This window comes from Podarcis pityusensis, assembly GCF_964106645.2.
Source record: "Podarcis pityusensis genome assembly, chromosome: 1".
In the NCBI taxonomy this organism is placed as follows: Eukaryota; Metazoa; Chordata; class Lepidosauria; order Squamata; family Lacertidae; genus Podarcis; species Podarcis pityusensis.
In genome coordinates, this window is record NC_138028.1 from 65,649,732 (window position 1) to 65,665,023 (window position 15,292).

Consider the following 15,292-nt stretch of genomic DNA (forward strand, 5'->3'; position numbering starts at 1 on the left):
GCAGATACCAGCAAGAAGCACAAATGCTCCTCTAGCACCATTGATTGGAGATTTATGACTGCAGTCTCAATCTAGATCTAAGCCATAGTCTACCCTGTGGGAAAGCTTATAACACTGGCTCCTATACACAGATTTCTGGGCCTTTTTGTTTGTTGCTTGGTTAATTTACCTACATATTTTGCATATGGCATGTTATTGGTTTGATATTGTTTCACATATTTTATCATTGCCTTATTGTTGCCTTGAGCAAGACAGTTGGAAAAGCAGCACTGCACTGAAGGTTTTTTGTTTTGAAAAATTACATTTGCCCCAAAGCTCAATTGTCAGTACTGTTCTTCAGCTCTTTATAGTTACTTTTTTAAATGGAAAAGAAAAATAGTTGCATGTCAGAGTATTAACTGGCAGTCAAAATATTTGTGACATCTGTTGTATTCATTCTAAATAATTATTTTAATACCAACTGCAATAAATACAAAATTAATTTTAAAGCTATATTAAAATGGCATCAGTGATATATCCTAGCTGGACAACAACAGGAAACTGAGAAATTCGCCCATACCAGGGCTCAATTTATTCATGCTTAAAAATAGGAGAGTATGTGATTGTATTTTAGGCCATATATATTAAAGAAAATGAAGTCTGGCTCTGGTTTAAGCATGAGATTAAAAGGCAGGAGGTTTTGTGTTTAATAATTTCTGTCTTAGTTCCATATTTTAGTCAAGTCCCCAATTTTCACTATGTTTCCGTATGGGTATCAACAGTGCTTTCTTTCAGGGGGTACTCGAGGGCACACAGTACCGCACCTCTCTCTTTTCGTTGTTAAAAAGTGTGACACAGTAACAACTTCATGGTAAGTACTGGCACCCATTTTTCTAGACAAAAAGCACTGGGTAGGTAACAGCAATTTGTAAGAATGGAACTACACATTATGAAGCACACAGGGTTTTCCTAGACATATGTCTGACCTGTAACACTAAAGCAGTGAGGGCATTTGCAGGGAAGAATTGGCACTGAATTATTTGGCATCAGAAAGTGGTGCTTAAACCTTCTTACGTGTGCCATTTCCCCTCCAGTTGGGTCAGAAGGCTGGCTATGGAGGGGACATCCGGAGCAGCAACATTTGCAAAAAGAAAAGCAAAAAACAACCTGTGGACATGGGGAACAGCTGTAGCTCAGTGGTAGATGGTCTGCTCTGGATGCAGAAGGTCCCAGTTTCAATTCCCAGCATCTCCAGGTAAGGCTGGGGCTATTCCCTGCCCGGAATCTTTGGATAGTTGCTGACAGTTCGTGTAGACAGTATTGAGCTAGATGTACCAATGGCCTGAGTCAGTATAAAGCAGCTTCCTAGTTTCCAATGGGAGGGTTAAGTACAACCATCGTACCTGGAGAGACATATATGGCAAGAATGCATTGCCCAAGAACATTGGGCAAGTTAGCGAAGGCTGCCAATAAAAGCTTGGGTTTTCCTTTTATAAAGCTCAACAATTTAGGGGTGTCCTGGTTTTTACTTTTTGAAATATGGCAACCCTAAAGTTAGCCATAGCTCTCACAATTAACAGGTAACAACCCAAACCTATCTTCAGGCAGTACTGCTTTAGTCTGCAAGTGGGAACTTATGTGATAAAAGACCCTACATGAAAAAAAAAATCCCACATGCAGAAAGCTAGCGTGTCAGGGAGAAATGTTTCACTCTTGCATCTATTTGCTCTGTAGAGTGATTTGTTTATTTATTTAGTAGAGAAGGATTTAATCGTGTACAATTGGAGAGAAAAAACCCTTTAGAATGAAAACATCCCCATCTTGGAGATCATTGATGTTTCTTATCATAATATGCGGCAGCCACAAGAGCTATTCTGTGAAGAAGTTGCATCATGTTTCTTTGTTGAAGAGAAAGCCCTGTCATTAGATGCTGCAAGGTGCTTGACTATGCCCTGCATATGGGATGAATCTTGTTTCTTGTGTATACCAACAATTGGGAGAGTTAGTCTAGAAATAAACTTTCTCCCCTTCTTCCCTTAGAAAAACATAGATGCTGATCAGCCAGAACTCTTCTGTCTTCATGGCTGGACTGTGCTGAATCAGAAGCAACTTGGGATGCCTCATATGGGTCTATAGGAACACAGTCGGAGACTGCTGCCAGCCCTGCATGATCTGGCTCCCCCAATCCAACCACCAGCACCATATTACCTGGGATTATCCGTACTGTGTACATTCATGCTTCGTTGCAGTTTCGCTTAGCATTATGAGTGAACTGGGCCACTGTCTGTGGTGGTGTGTTCCACTTGTTGAACAGATCTAATATTGTAAAAGAGTAAAGCAAATCTATGCCACTTCTGGCTTCTGGTTTAAAGATTACCCTAATCATGTGTGTTTTTATTATCACAATCGTTTTTTATTATTGCAGTGTTGCAGCAGGTCCAAAACTGCAGCTGGAAACTTCTGCTTGTGCAACAGTACCCAAAGATAGTAGTATTCTGGGCAAACAAGGGCATCTGTGCCCACTTGGCTCTGAGGAAAGGAAGATGCTCCCTTAGCTGCAGCTCCTAGTTGGTGCAACACTGCCACCACTAGGTTTGCAGCTGGCCAAGTGGCCCCTGAAAGCTCCTACTGACTCCTAGGGGTCAGCTTTCCTGTTTCTCACATTTCCAAATTTAAGTTTGGTTCTCCAGATTTCCACATCAGTTTGCGATTTATTTATTTGTTTTAAAGCCCTCATGAAAACCCATTAAAAGAATTAGTGTGAATTCTCCCCAGTATACACATTTTTTTGTCTGCAACATTCCCATATCTTTCACAGAGCGATTTCCCCACATTCTGTGGTTTTGTATGCTACTTGCTCTTATATGTGCATTTTTATGCTGCTGTAGCTGGCATCTGTCTGTCTCAGGAGACAATGGAGGAATGCGCCTTGGAGGGAGAAATGGTTGAATGGTTTTATTGTAGTCTATGCATTCTGCACATGTTTCTCAGAGGGGGAACTGTCCTGCAAAATTCAGAGAAGTGTGAATTTCAGAGGCTGGCCGGGTTTCAGTTTATATATTGCTTTGGAAAGTGCAGATTTAGATGTTCACATTTAAATGTGAACTGAATAGTATATCTCTCTTATCTCCACTGAGTCCCTGTGCCAAAAGGTCACATCCAGATCATTCCTGAACCTTTTCCTCCTTCTCCAGTTATTACTATGAGCCCTTAACCCTGAGCAAGATCTGGCTCTTAATATAGAAATAATAACTAGTCATCTACAGCTGCATGAGCAGGCAATGGTGTTCTGCTGGATTTTCAGTCTAGGTCTTCAGTTTGACCATTTCCCCTCTCACTTCTGCTTCCCCACCCTCCCCTGTGCCCTTGAGAACAGAAGCCTGACTGACAGAAATTCTGCAGGCAAAAAAATTTCTTCCTCTGTTCTGCATCCTGGAAAAGCATCACATACTACATACTGCTGTAGATCAGGTTCAAAAAATGGTGGCAATCCTACCAAGTATTCCAGGTCCTGTACACACTTTTGATCTTATCTTGCCCATCTCCTTAACAACTGCCAGAAGTCCCATATATACAATTAACGTACCCAATATGTTGGCCTTCATGATAACCTCTGGAAATGGGCTTCATAGGAACCATCCGTTGTTAGCCAAACACAACATTCATGCATGAAATTTCAGTTTTCTTTTCATACAAGTAAATAGAAAGGAATGTCAGCTATAGCATTTTCAGGCTTTGTTCTAGATCATTCAGGGGACAAGAAAAATGAATAAAATTTCAGAATTTATTCAACATGGTTCATGATGCTCATTCCTGGAGTCCAAGAAGACATTAAAACAGTGAGTCGTAGCAGTGGAAATTAAAGATTTGAACAGGAGAATTGTGAACTCTGGAAAAGAAAACATAACCCATCAGTGGTGATCGTGCAGAAACTAAATAAGATTAATGAAGGTAGAGAGCAGACAAACAACCATTTTTAAGGAGCCCCATGTGTCTTGTTTTCTAAAGAGCAGGAACAAGAATCCAGGAATGATTAAAGTGCTCAGTAAACAAATGTAAATCCAATTGGCAAAATCTAGCTTTGTAGACCCTAGAAGACATCAGATTATGCAGTCAGATAGGCATCTGAATTTAAATTTGCTCGTATCCAGCTAAGCAGCAGCAGTCAGTGCAGGGGGGGGGGGGATCTACCAAACGCCTGACCTCCATTTGGCTGATTTGCTACAGTATACTGGGATGGGGAGGAGCTTGGCACTGAGGCTGACGCAGTGCAAATTCCATATTTTTTTTTAAAAAAAAGTAAAAAAAAGAATTTCAGATCTAACACAGATACAGAATGGAATAGGTATCTCCACTCAAAAGGCTTGCTAAAAAAAATGAAGGTGTTTAGTAGGTACTGAAAAGACAAGTGAGGCAGTGCCTGTCTGCTGTGTAATGATAGAGAGTTCCAAAGGATAGGTGCCACCAGTACTTTTTTTCTGGGGGGACACTGGGGTATGCATACCCTTAAACATTTTTTGAATCTAACGGGAGAAGAAACTAAAAAATTTAAAAATTTTAGTTTTTTCTCTAACACGGTGAATCACCATTTCCATTGGCGGCCTCATTTCCTGTCACAGTGTTTCCTGAGTCTCAGACGGAAGCAAGTGTTTAATATGTGAAGTAGGAGTTGGAATCTAGCGCAGTGATTGGTCAGTTTCGTTGTTACCACCTCTGATGGCTGCTTCATTTCCTTTCCCAGCGTAATGCATATTCTTTGTACTTTTGTCCATTTACCGTATTTATTTTTCCGGATTTGAACTATAAAATGGTGATTTTCTTGAGTCAAAATGAGAGTACCCCTAAACATTATACACACACACACACACACACACACACATATATATATATATATCACTGGGTGCCCCCACACTAATGGCCAGATTCCTATACTGTTGGTTTGGGTTACATATGGTATTACTGGAGCCATGTTCATTTCAATGGATGGACCCTATGAAAAAGCAGAGAAAGCCATCATAGAGCTCAGTGCTTTTGAGGGGTCTTCAGCTCTTATTGGTGGCAAGAAACCATTTTAAGAAGGGAAGCCATTTTAAATTCAACAGTATTAACCTTCACATCCATTGATTTATATTATCCCTCAAATGGCCATCCTCATCGTTACTGCTGTTCGTAGTAATAAAAGCAAGACAGCTGAGCTCTTGGAATCCTTTTGATAAAGACTGCTCTTGAGAAGCTTATTATGTCAGGAGACCAGAGCCTGAATTCAGCAATGACCAGAAACATGAGCTCTGTCAGGCTTTTCCTGATGCTTCCCAAACTAAGGCACAGTTCTGTGCAATCGAATGCGTTTCTTCAAGAGCTACCAGTTCACTGAGCATGCATAGCTATTTAATTACACTTTAATTAGAGTCCTTTCTCTGTGATATGGGAAGGTGGGAGCAGCAGACATAAAAACTTCAACTATACCACTGGGATCACCACAACAAAAATCTAGCTAGAAGCTCAGTGGACTGAAGACAATAAAAATGGCTACTTCCATTAAAACTCTCTTTAAAGTCTGGGACATTTTATTTAGTGAACTTCCCTCCCTAGCGTTGTAAATCCGGTCATTTTGTTTTCCAATCCACAACTGCTTTTTAAGTTAAATTGCTTCAGCATGCCACCTGATTACAGGTCGAAAAAGTGGACAATGCACAAGACTACCATGTTTACTGAATTCAAATAAAGAAAAGGGGAATTTCACAGGGGTGTACTGGTGGTCAAACAAGATAAGACTTCTTGAGACAGTGCTTGAATAATGGGATGCATGAATAATATATTAATATGGCCCAAACATGCATATTTTACTGATATCTCTTGGGCTGTTTCTATGTGTGTGTGAAATATATAGATGCCTGTTGTGAAAAGAAAAGTGAAATCTAGCAGTGTACAATCTCTTGTTGTTTTATTTTGTTTTGGTTTTTTTGTATTATTTGATATTTTAAATGTTACAAGTTGGCTTGCATTTTTTCCCCCTTTCAATGAGATGGTACATAAATTAAATACAATACTGACCAATAAAACATATGGTTCATTTATTTAGAATATTAATATACCGGGTTTCATCCAAAAGTATCCCAAGCAATGATAATGGAACAGTGAGAACCACACAAGAGGCTAAACCACCATCTGCCTGTAATATATGCTGAATCAGCCTGAGAACCATTTTCAAATAAACAGATACTTGTGCATTTAGAGGAAAGAGATATTTCCATCCGAGAAGACTTGAAGAAGTTGGAACTTTTGAGAGATGATTGACAGAAGCATGTATAATAATAGTATATTGGTTACCACCACTGGGAAATTATAGGTGCTTTACTGTAATAACTGCGTATCTTTATATATATATATATAAACCAACAACCTAAAAGCCTTAAAATGATAAAAAGGAACACCACATTTACCCAAATCACTTTAATCTGTTAACTTGTGGTTTTAGAAGAGTGCATGAAGGATTACAACTGCTATATGAAGATTAATAACACAAACTTATTTATTCAAAAACATACATTATTTTGAGGGAGCACAAATCCCCAAGTGACATGACCTACTAAACTGATCATTAAATAGAAAGGCTGAGATGGGCAATATATTCCATAAGTAATTATCCTTGGATCTAACTCTAACTCATTTGGTATCAGCCATTCAACACAACACAACACAACACAGGAGGCATAGTTTGGATTGACAACTTTCTTTAAAAAAAAAAATCAGATTGAAGATTATGGCAAGTGTTTATCCATCTATAAAAAAAATATTTAATAAAAAATTATAGCAGATAGCAAACAGTATACAGACTAGCCTTCTATTAACAAACCAAACAAGTCTTAACAAATATTTTATTATTTTTGATTTCTATGATGATTAGGGTTGCCACTGCAGGAGCATCCCAAAAGCTGAGATTTCAGGGCCCAGATGATGACATTGGGGGAGGGGGTACTCGGTGATGTCATTAAGTATGACACATTAAGCATGAACCATAGTTGCTGAGAGGATGCCAATGTCAATGGTTGGAAGTTAAGCTAGAAACCTTTGTTAAAGGGGATGGTTATGATCCTTAGAGAGTCTATGCAATAATTTGCAGTTCGCTCCTGATGACTAAAGCTGGCAAGCTGCATACACAGTCTTCTTAATAAATAAATAAAACAATTAAAGTCACTCTTTAAGGCACCTAGAGAGGGGCAGGCAAATCTGGAGATTCCAGAGGTCTGGCCACCCTAATAATTATCTATTATATGGTCTATTCAGCCAGCCAACCATAGACCCTATTGTTACAATAAACCAAATGGTTTAAAAAATGTATTGTTTATGGCTGCATCTTGCAATTTGTGGGAATTTTTATGATTTCTTCAGAATCACATCAGGTTTTTATGGAACACTCAAAACCTAGAATAGCAAACATCTAAAGTTTACCAAGATTTGAAATACTTCAGGCTGCTAGCCCAAAGGAAAACTAAAATGCAGAACTTCTTAGATCCTTTCACGTTGGTAACATTTAATGCAAGGTCATTGCCAGCAAAACGTTCAGTTTTATTTGCCTTCCATTCCACATGGACAAGAAGATTTTTGTTTTTGAAAGATGTTTAGTTTGTAATGTATGGTGCCCATTTGAAAACTGTTTATGTCTCCTGTATGTAAAGTTTTCCAGAGGCTTTGCTGGTGTCACAAGATATATTTCACAGCATGTTCATGGACAAGCAAGCTGCTTAAATTACTGTCCAAGTCTATGCAGCTACATAAAACTACAAGGACACGATATACTGGTTTAACGCAGGGTGACTTGTGCTGCATTCAGATTAAATTCTAGTGCATTGTACTTGGCTTAGCTCTCAACAAATGTCCCTGTTGGTCTTCTCTCATTTCAAAAAGTTTTTCTCTTGCAAGAGAAAACACAGAGCCAAAGCAAAATTCCATAACGTTTAGATTAGATGTGGTTTGGCTATAAGTTTTGCCAACTGTTCCCAAACCCAACGAAGTAGAGTACATCGTTAATATGGGGAGTATACATCCTTAACATGAGAAGAATATGCTACCATTAGAACTGACATCTCAAGGGAGCAGAACAGGAGAAGACTTCCTGGTGGCTGAAGGAAAAAGTGGATCGTAACCAAATAAGTTCTACTAAGAGTCAACCCACTGAAATTGTAGTTGGTACTAATATAGAATATTTGCCAATTTTCAAATAATTCATGTAAACATGTATCTAAGGATGTGCCAATGAATGTACCATTGTGAGCAGGCCCAGCCTACCTACAGGAGTGCCTACTAGTTCAGGAACCAAAATGTGCACATGACTGTGCTCTTCAAAAGGAGGGCATAAGGGGCATGTTAAGATAGTAATTAATAGTAACAGTAATTTATTATTTGTACCCCGCCCATCTGGCTGGGTTTCTCCAGCCACTCTGGGTGGCTTCCAACAAAGATTAAAAATACATTAAAATGTCACACATTAAAAACTTCCCTCAACAGGGCTGCCTTCAGATGTCTTCTAAATGTCAGGTAGTTGTTTATCTCTTTGACATCTGATGGGAGGGCGTTCCACAGGGTGGGCACCACTACCAAGAAGGCCCTCTGCCTGGTTCCCTGTAGCTTAGCTTCTCGCAGTGAGGGAACCGCCAGAAGGCCCTCGGCGCTGGACCTCAGTGTCCGGGCAGAACGATGGGGGTGGAGATGTTGAGACATTTTAGACCGCGCCTAGATGTGTATCTTGAGAGCTCTTCTTTGACTTCCTGAACCATGTGACTTGACCTGTGTTTCAGCCATGCAGGAATTTTTGGAATAAAGCCTTCAAGAACAATCAAGCGTTCTAAGTACTGTGTCAAGGAGTGGGAGGTCAGACTGGAATGAGGTAATTGTGTGTTTCCCACATCCTCATCCCGTCCAGAAACACAGGACATCTATTGAGTCCTATTGGAATTCCTCAGAGCACTGGTGCTATAGCCTCAGGCAACGTACCGACATGTCTCTATACATATAATATATTTATTTGCTACAACATGTGAAACTCTCCAGGTGTTGGAGTTGGACTGAGAAGCAGATAATGTAATAATTAATAATAATTTTATTATTTATAGCCCACCCATCTGGCTGGGTACTACACATGTATTTGTAGAATATTCATCTACCAAAGGAAATGTCGGAGACATGCAAAAAAAACTAGAGAATGAGAATGTTGGAAAAGTTAATGGCATGTGCATATTCTCCCACTGGAACAACTTAATTTTTAATTTGGGTAATCGAGGCTCCAATTTTTTGGACAACAGAAGTTCTAATAATCCTGAAACTCAAACAGTAAGTGGACAGCCATGCACCAAATAGTAGTTAACACAGCAGATTTAGTGTAAACCTGAACTTATCTTGATCTCTCAAAGAAAAGGGCACACTGTGCTGACTGATACTCAGTATAGGCGGTAGGAGTAAAACATGCCCACAAGATAATCACATCCTTACAAAAATTGAAAACGTATGTGAAAGTCTTGGTGGTCCTGAAAAGGGGTGGGGGCTCAGACAATTTCTTGATTCTGTGTCATCATTCATTCTTTCATTTGAAAAAATCAAGAGTTTTAGAATGACAAACAAAGATTAATGTTTTATTCATAAAAGGATAGCTTATGAAATAGTGAAATGGAGCATATTTCTACCTGATAAATGCAGAGACCTGTAAACTCTGAACCCAGCTTGGCCTTTATTTCTTGTGACCCTGTTTAAGTGATTTATTTATCTTTAAGAACTGAAGTTTGCAGGAGGTAGAATATGCAGTGTAGTAGACCTTTAATTCTAAAATATTTAAACAAGGGTGGCTGAAATGCTCTACAGAGATGGAGAATCCTTACTTTGCAGCCAATATTTAATTTGTGAATATATACAGTGGTACCTTGGCTCCCGAATGGCTTAGTTGCCAAACAAATCAGCTCCCAAATGCCGCAAACCCAGAAGTAAAGAGCCGCGCCTTGGTTTTTGAACAGTTTCGGGAGTCGAATACGCTTCCAGAACAGATTAAGTTCGAGAACCAAGGTACGTGTGTGTGTGTGTGTGTGTGTGTGTGTGTGTGTACAGTGCTTTTTTCTGGGGGTATGCAGGGGTACGCAAACCCCTAAATATTTTGTGAATCTAAATTTAGCCTCATTGAGGGGCAGTATTTCAATATGAGTAGGAAAATGAGAGTACCCCTAAACATTTTTTTAGGAAAAAAGCACAAGAGAGAGATATAGAGTGCATTCCTAAATCATATAATATTTGGTACATCTTAGCCCTCTTACTAGTGATGTAGGAGTGTTGAACGTAATGCCAATATACTTCATATCTGGCAACCAATGCGCCCCTTTGGTTTCAGATAGTGCATGGGTAGATGAGTTTAAAAATTCCAGGACACAAATTTTCATGGCCTTCTGGCAGCTATGGTGGCTCATTTACCAGAAGTAATGTATTTAGTGTTAATTCTGGAAGTGTATATTCGATTCTGATTAAACAAAGCCTCCTGCTGTATATTTTGCTGTAGGAGGCATTGGTTGCCAGATGTGCAGTTTTTGTCAGCTCTCATACATCACTATACAGAATCACACATCAAAAAAGGGCAAAATCCATTTAGAGATAACCATTTCAAATTATTATTGTGTACACACAGACGTATGCATGCACAGTGCATAATACCACAGAAGAAAGGAAATGCAAACTATTAGTATATTTTGTAGAAATATTGTGGCATACCTATTTTGTTTCTTGCTGGCTTTAAGGGATTTTATTAAACTTAACTCATAATAAAAAACAGTGTTCTCTTTATTTAATACCAGTAGGGAGTGTCCAGTACTGCCCTGGAATTTTCAGAAACAAAAAATAGTTTGTGATTTTTAAATGGTACAGTGATTTTGGATAATGTAATTTGTGAGTTTGGACCCGTCATGCAAAAATCAGGTGTTTTGTGTTAATATTTGAAGAGGTAGCCAGACCTATGCCAAAAAACAGGCACAAGAAAAAAGCACACCAAGAACTCAGGCCAATGTAAGTTTCAATAGTGGGAGTGGTCCCACTCCCACTATTGAAACTTACATTGGCCTGAGTGCTTGGTGTGCTTTTTTCTTGGTATATTTAATAAAAAACAGGCACAGACATGCTCAAGTCACATTTCAGTCCACCATCTTGATTCAGAATGGGGACTAGTAGAATATTCATTTCACATATTTATATACTTCACATATTCTATTACAATAATCATGAAATCCCAGGTCTATTAATCAATTTAACATTGAACTGCTTTGCAAATGACTAATTCCCAGCACCCCTACACATAAGAAACTATTCATTCTGCTTTAAAACTGTCGTGTCAAAATCATATATGTAAATTACACCACATATATACACTCTATGGGGAACTATTGCTAATCAGGGTTTCCAGTGTTGCATCATGCAATGAAAGAGTCACATGTGTATTCAATACATGAGTTGGTGCATTCTTGCACCAACATGACGCACTGGCGGAGGAAGAGGAGTGGGGGGGGAGCACTCCGCCCCTGGCAGTGCAATCCCAGTGGGGTGCCATTGCGGCTGCCCCCCCCCCCGCCCGCGCTGGGTGCCACGCCCCCAGGATGCATGCCAGCCCTGCCCCCGGCTGCTCTCTGCCACTGACAGGACTACCAACATCATGAAGTGTATTCATTACATATTACATGGATGTCATAACTGTGGAGGGCATGTAGCTTGTGTGAAGCAAATGCCAATTTCTTGTTTCTTGTTTCATAGTTTTTGGAGATCAGAGTTGAAAATATTAACTTTTAAGTTATAGAGTTGTATGGTTTATTTTTTTGTAAGCTATTCCATTATCCATGGTTATAATCTTGGCTGGCTTCAAAAGTAATTGCTTTCCTAAACATAAAGGAAGTCTGATTTTAATTTGCTATCTACATCTACATTCTCATATTCTTTTTATAGATTATTTGAAGTTATCACTAGAATCTTCTTTCACTCAAACATAAGTGAAAGTTTTATCTTACTTTGGATACCACAGAAATAATTTATTACTAAGGAAACAAAACCTTTTGTCTCACAATATATTTCTTCAGGACAGCTGTGGTATTTCAGTGCAAGCACAAAAGCTGCGATGATCTGGGCTGCAATCAACTATTTTTAATAGGAAATTTTTACGGACTTTTAATAAGATCTCCGAACATAATTTATGAGGAGAGGTTTTGAAGTGAAGAGGCATTGTTTGGCAAGTGTTCTTCTTCTAATCTCAGGAAATTTAAATAAAAGAGGGTTCATTTCCTCTAACTTCCACACACACACACAAAAAAAGTTAAGGAAAACACCTGCTACATAAAGCCACAAAACAAGTTTATTCATAGTCCAAATAAAATTTATTTGAAAAAGTCTGAGGACACAAAGCCCTGGGGATGTCAAATCATCATGATATTCGTATTACAACTAACATTTAATAGCAGAAGTTACCTATTAATTTTATGTGGCCTGGGAAGAGGGGGTGTGTGTGTGTGTGTGTGTGTGTGTGTGTGTGTGTTTGCTCACCATTTTTGTTCAAGTGACAGATTGGCCTAAAGTATGAAAGAGAAAAAGAGAAATTCCCCAATCCTATAACATCAGACAAATACTAGACTGGGAAATTGTGCAGACATAGCATCATCCAGTGATGACAAATCAAACAATTTGATTGCAAGTAAACTTATTTTAGCAGGATTGGAGGGAGTCTGACTGTAAGGTGGCACATTTCAAACCATAGAGAATACAGAGGCCACACTCCAAGGACAGAGTAACAGGAATGCCAACTTGAATAAAACAATGGGGGGAAGCCCCACCCTGCATAATTGATCACATGACATGGTGTGCAAATGCATGCACACACATACACCTTTTGAATGGTAATGTCCATCAACTTGGCGGGGGTGGCCACCTCAAATATTTTATTGGGAGGGGGCGAAGGGACCTTGGCCCCCCAGAGTTGGCTCCTATGTGTAAGTAGCAGCAAGCACTCCCTCTGCCAACAGAAGACTCTCCACACTAAGGAGTTTTAAAAACTCAGCTGAGAGACTCAAAAAGCAGAAGATTACAATGCAACAGAAGGCTTTCCAGACATACCCCATCACCTGGAAAAAAGACCCCAAGTTCATTTCTTGGTTCCTCCAGATGAGAAAGACTCTTATCTGAAACTTGGGAGAGCTGCTGTTGGTCAGTATAGACAATAATGAGTTAGATGGACCACGGGCCATTCTCATGATGGGTTTCTGTTACAGTCCTGCTAGGATGGCTCATTGGAGCACAGCTCTGGAACACCGGCCAGGTTACTATCTGCTGGTGTGTGAATTTTGATTGACTTCTGCTCCAGTTTATCTCCAGCAGCCCCCACTGGTGGCAGAATTTGCCTTCCATTGCAGCAAAACCCAGTCCAAAATTCAGCAGCAGCACTGGAGGCAAGTCTGTAACACCTGGCTTTCATAATTGCTCCTGGAAGCTAGATAAGGCTGTGCTGCTATCAAGTGGTGGGCTGGCCCCAAGAGGGCTATACAAAAGGGAGTGATCCCTCTTGGGTCGGTGTGAGGGTGCCATCCCATCATTAATTGTTACCATTTCCCCCCTGGGAATGTTTGAATATATGTTGTCCTATTTGTGGAAATGGGTTTGCACTGGTGTGAGAGAACGGTGATTTGTAGAGAGTGGGTAGAGTACAAAACACAGCTACCTCCTGTGGCGATCACACAGGGTCCCCAGATGTTTAACGGTCTATTGATTCCTGTGCCACCACTGTAATTGCTTCCCCGCTGCTACCAACCAGTTACTCTCTGGCAAAACACTGAGTCCAGTCAGTTGTTAAAAGTGAACCAAAAAAAACCAAGTTTATTTTACAAAGATTAACAAGTTTATGGTTTCTCAGATAATATTCCTGTCAGTATCTTAACTTTAGTTTCATTACTGGCCTATACCTTCCTAATACCTTCCGAGTGATTATCTCAACGGTTTGACTGACTCCTCTTAACAAATTCTCTTACTCTCTCACACCATTCTAGCCCAACCCACAGTCTTATCTTCTCTGTCTCTTCTAACTCCAGACTGTCTTCTCAACAACTCTAACTAACTAAAAAACCTCTGTGCTTAAACCTTATACACAGTTAACTCTGCCCCCTGGGTTCCCATTGGTTAGTCATTTTACAACTAGTTAACCCTTTCCCTATGAACCTAGTATGATGTCACACACATAGGAAGGCAAACGCCACACCTCCCTCCCCCACTCAAAATGAGATCCTGTAGTGGGAAGCTGGACAGAATCTCCCTGGGAGAGAGACAGGTCAAAGTGTTTGCAGTATCGCAGGTGAGAGGTAGAGCTGTTTCTGCCTGGGATTCTTGGATCTCTTTTTTGTTTGTTTTCCTTCTGTTACTGTGAAGCAGAGATTGGTTAAGGGAATTATTCCAAGGATGGAGGAAGAGGGGAGTCTCCCCCCCCCCCATTTTATTTCAGAATTTGATGTTCTACATTGTTATTGGTATTTATAACTTAGACCTGGGCAGATGAGCTGAGTGGCCATATGCTAACACAGCAATGTCCACCTGATATTTGGTGCACCACAGGTCCAGGTCAGAGAGGGAGTTGCTATCATCCTTCAAAATTCTAGCTGCCTCACAAGGAGACTGATCCACAGTGTGTCTGGGTTCAAGGGATTTGTTGCAATGTTTAGCGAGAGTCAGAACAGGGAGTATACTATACACCCTGTAGCACTACAACCTTCCTGCGAGGTAGTCTTGGACGTTGTGCTGGAGAACCGCTTCATGGTAGTGTTGGGGGACTTCAATATCCACACCAAGCCTGCTTCCAATGGGCCAGGTCAGGAATTCATGGCCTCGGTCAGGGGTCCTTTATGACATCAATAGGACTTTCGCAGTACGTTAGTTGGTCTGACCCATGTAGTCAGGCTGCTCTGCCACCCGCATGCCCTGCCCCATCCACCGCTAGCAGAAAAGTTGCACTGCCATTGTTGCCAATTTTGGGCAAGATCATGCCAATTTGGTGTGAGTGTGAGCTCTTTTGTAGTTATAACTTTTTTATTGGTTTTACATAAGTTTATGCATTTTAACTTTAACCACTTAAAACATTAAAATAAAAGGTTATTTTGAACCTTTGGACCTCCTCACCTCCCTCCACGGGTTCTGTATTTCATATAAAGCTTTGTGCATCTTTTACCGTTATCCATCTGTTATATATCCATACTGTAGTTACCATAGTTAGTTCCAAATTACATCCCTGCCAATGATTTTAATTGTTTACAGCGGTCTTTTA